The sequence below is a fragment of the Solanum tuberosum genome, unplaced genomic scaffold (genome assembly GCF_000226075.1).
Source record: "Solanum tuberosum cultivar DM 1-3 516 R44 unplaced genomic scaffold, SolTub_3.0 scf00009, whole genome shotgun sequence".
NCBI lineage: Eukaryota > Viridiplantae > Streptophyta > Magnoliopsida > Solanales > Solanaceae > Solanum > Solanum tuberosum.
Genome location: NW_006238935.1, coordinates 850,047 through 855,003, shown reverse-complemented (window position 1 = coordinate 855,003; position 4,957 = coordinate 850,047).

Below are 4,957 nucleotides of genomic sequence, written 5' to 3'. Positions count from 1 at the left end.
GGAAAAATCGTTTGTTACAAGACACCGCCAGAACCATGCTTCTTGATCGAAATCTCCCTGATCATTTCTGAGCTGAAGCAGTAAGTATTGCTTGCCATATTCTGAACAAATGCCTCTTCAGACCTATTTTAACTCCATATGAGTTATGGAGAGGAAACAAGCCTAATATAAGCTATTTTCACCTTTTCGGATGCAAATGTTTCATTCACAACAATGGTAAGACAAATCTGAGTAAGTTTGATCCAAGAAGTGATGAAGGTATATTCTTTGGTGATGCATGCACCCATCAGTCATGCATTTCTAGTTTTTAATAAAAGTACTTAAAGTGTTGAAGAATCTGTTAATGTTATTTTTAATGATACTAACCCAAGGATGTAGGAAGTAGAGTCTACAGATGATGATGAAACTACTCCAGCATTGAACACTGAGAACCTCTCAAATACTTCTGATCAAAATACAGTAGAGGAGTCGACTACTCCAGAATTGAAGTCAACTAGTCTAGAACCAAAATCGACTAGCCCAATCGAAAAGACAGACCAGAGCTTCATTGAGAAAACAAGCATTTGTTGCACTCATGTCTCAACTTGAACCCAAACGTATAAATGAGGCAATGAAAGGTCAATCATGGAGACAAACAATGAAAGAAGAACTTGACCAGTTTGAAAGAAACAAGGAAAGTATTGATTACGATGAAACTTTTGCTCATGTAGCAAGGTTAGAATCCAAAAAGAAGGTTCCAAAGAAGCCGCGTCCCAATGCTTCAGGATCCCTCTCTCCAGAAGACATGCAACGCTTCTGGGAATCGAGCAAAATAACATTTTGTGTGGTCTTGAACTTTTCGAGGAAGCTGTTCACCTCTTCTATGCAAACCTCTGTATTTCTCCTGACAATATGTACGAGTTGGTTACCCTGTTGTTCCAGGATAATGAGGAACTCAAAAATCGCATCCTGAATGTCGAATGTGCAGGAAGGAATCTCCACCGTCAACAAGTTAACTCTCTCAAGAGTGGAGTCAGCTCCTCCAACACTGACCTGCTCTGACGGTTCAAAACTCCTACTCCAGTCTCTCCAAGAATGGGTGATCGCTAACTCCTAATCTTTGACTCTCGTTTGGTTTTTGCAGTTTTTATTTTTTGGATTGCATATTGAGGACTCGTTATCCTCCTATCTGCTACACTGTTTTTATCTATTTTTTGTCCTACTATTATCCTATTTGCTCTGCTTTATTTTTTATTATGCCAAAGGGGGAGAATATCTTTGCTTCCACAATTTCCATAAAGAGGAGTCTTACAGACATGGGGAGCTACGAGACCAATGAAATCCTACAAACAGGGGGAGCTACAAGACCAACGAATTCCTACATGAACATCAGAGAAGTTTCATTGTCTCTTAGATTACTATATTGAAATTGTGAATTTTATTGTCATTATCAAAAAGGGGGAGATTGTTAACTTCTTAGAGTTGATTTTGATAAATGACACTTAAACATTCACTCATACTCTTCGCAGGAAAACAGATCAACAAGAAAGGAAACCAAGCATAAAGCATAAAGAAGAAATAAATATATGTCATGATCCATTGAATCAATCAGATTCCAGAATAAAGATATATCTTGATCTCTAGAATAAATCAGATTTCAGAATCATGATTAATCAGAGATTCCATAAATCAATCAAATATATTCAAGATTGCAGAACAAATCACTTAAGGAAGGAAAGAGATAATGTGCATCAATCAAAGGATACTTTCAAGACAACAAGATCAGTTCACATCCAAGGCTACAAGGAAGAAATCAAAATCAAGGGATGCATTCAAGTTAACGAGATCAGCCAAAGATTCAAGACCACAAAGAAGATCATCATACAAAGGAATAAATAGATTTGCTCATGCACATATCTGATATGGACATGACTCAGAAAATCAATCAGAATAAAATCAAGGACTTAATCAAAGATCCTTGATTCAAACTCCCTTGGGTTTCCGTAAAAGAGCAAAGTCCTCCAAAGCTATATAAACCTCTCTTAGCCATAGTTGTGAAATACGCACTTCACTTGAACTTATATTGTAATCTTCTTTTATCTTTCATAAAACTTTGTACACACTTGAAAAGAAAAGAGAAAGAAGGATCTGAGTGTAGCTTATACAAGTAGAGGTTGTGTCAAAGAAGAAGATCTGATTTGCAGATCAAACAGGGCTCTCAACTGTAACATTCTGTAATATCCAAGTTCTCAACAAGCTCTTAAGGAAACCCTTGTAACCCAAGGGGACTGGACATAGGCACTACATGGGTGTTCCGAACTAGTATAAAAACTCTATGTGTTATTTACTTACTGCATTTACTATTTCTATATATCTGTTTTACTAACGTGCAGGCGAGTCGACTGACCATTACATGAAGTCGACTGAAGGAAATTTTAATTCACCCCTCCTCTTGACTTTCAATATATACATATGATTTTTTTCAATGTTAGCGAGTGCATGTACGCCCCTCCTAAAGGTGTGGGTTCGTCTCTGCTAGTAACACAAATGTTACTTATTTTCTTTAGTAACACGTGGTTTGTGTCAAAGCTACTGAGTTCTGGTGAAAACCTAGCTTGACCCATGCATATAACTTATTGCATAAATATTTTTATTCGTATGAAAATCTCAAGCACCCCTTCATGCGATTTTTTTTCTTTCATTGGTGAAACATCAAACTTGTGGAAATATTAATGTTTGTTATTTTGGTGGCAGAGAGATTTGAACGTGAAACCTCTTGCTTACTTTCTAATATTAGTATTTTGAATTATGTGTCCGTCTCATTTTTAATAGGACCAAAAGCACTTTTGATTTAATTGATCTGACGCCGAAGCACATTATATCTTCATTTAATTGAATTGTACACTTTTGATCCCTTTTCTTGCTAATATATTCACAAATTACCACAATTATTAATCATCTCACCACTTAATTACTCATATGTGATATGTTATGTTAAATTTGTATTGTTACTTCATATTTGACGATAATACAGTTCTGTAGATATTCAACTCATGTGACATGTTTTATACGTGAAGGGACCAAAGACATTTTAAATTAATGGAAGGTGAAATATGTTGATGTATATATATAGATATATATCAGAAGGACCAAAGGAGAACTTAGTAATTATTTAAGACGAAAAGTGTTATTATTCCTTTCTACTAGCATAAACTTTTGAATGAAATCTGAATACATAAGCTTAAAACTTTTAGATGTGATCCTCAAGAACCTTTTGTTATAATTACCTAATATCATGTTGAGCTATCTAACCACCTCAAGTTTAGAGATAACATACTTTAACAGATTAATTATATTATGTCTCAACAACAGGTCTGGTGGTCTTGTTGGAGCATTTGTGATTGCTTTAGATGATGTTCAAGGTGTTGTTGGAGCATTTGTGATTGCTTTAGATGATGTTCAAGAGAAGAAATTTCAACCAGCTAGTGATCATGTTGAATCAACAAATGATTTTGCCATGAATTGTGAAGAGGCATTTGCTTCAAGAAATGTTCAAGATGATGGAATTTCAAAGGGTGATAATCTTGTTATGTATTTCAGCTTATCTGCTGGAGTCGTTATTAATGTTCTTAATGGAGAAACAACTATGTATACCACATTTTGATCTTTTGGTTTGTTCTACTTTAGTATTTATGGGGCAATAAATAATCTATCTTAGCTTATTTAAGTGAAGCAATCGAGATCTATATGTTGCAAAACTAGTTTTGATTTGATTTTGTTCTTCTATATTATGTTGATTACACTTCAACAACTTCAGCGGCCATATTTTTATTCCCAAAGTTCATAGTTACTACTCTCATGCCTCAAATCATTTCAAATGAAGGGGGTGGGGGTGGGGGTGGGGCTTTTTTTATTTGATTTTTTAATTTTGTAATTATATGTGTCATAAATACATTGGTCAGTTTAAATTTTTATTCAAAATTAATTATTTAAAAATTACGTTTGACACAAATGACAAATGTCATCATTTAATTCGTCACTTTACACGTTATTCGTGACTGTAACACATACACATTATATAATTGATATTAAAAAAAGGTGTTAAAATGACATAGTGAGATCCTATATGAGGTGTCTAAAATGAAAATCATCCAGTTGAGGTGTCTAAGTGAAACATCGTGCCAACTTTAGAGGGCCACCGATGGATTAGACCAACTTTTTAAGTGTGTTAAAAAATAAGAAAGGCCATAAAGTTTGTTATATTTATTATTTTGCACCAATTTAAGTAAGAAATAAATTATAAGGACAAAATAGAGAGTAAGAAAAGTAGGACACACTCATGTCAAACCATACCTAAATAAGAAAAAATATGGGTATCGAACAATGGATGGAAAATCAAAAAAAATTTGTAAAGGACTAAAATGTCCTCAAAGATAATTTAAAAGACATTAAATATACATGAGCTCAACCACATAATTAATGGTGTTTCTTTGTGTGAAACTTACACATATACAACTTTTAGATTTGATATGACTTAATTCATGTTAATTTGAAATATTATATTTTAAAAATATTTTAATTAAAAATATATTTTTATTAAACTAATTTTATCCATCAAACACTTTTAAAGTAACTATATATGATGGTGAGATAAGACTCATATTGCAGTCAATGAGTGAACCCAAAATAAATTATGAAGTTGTAAATTTTTTTAAAAAGTATTGAAATAGGTTAAGCCGCTTTTCTTTGTAGCTTTTATATATATATATAAAACTAGATGTTATATGCTCGTGCAAGCATGAACCCAATAAATTGAAATTAAATGTACTAATAGCTCTTTTTGTATTTATAGTTGTTTGGCATGAGGATATGTATGATTATTTTGTCATGAGTTTGGTTAGTCATATTAGTTAGTCCCAAGATTATTTATCTCATTTGTATTATAATGATAAGATAAATATATATATATATATATATA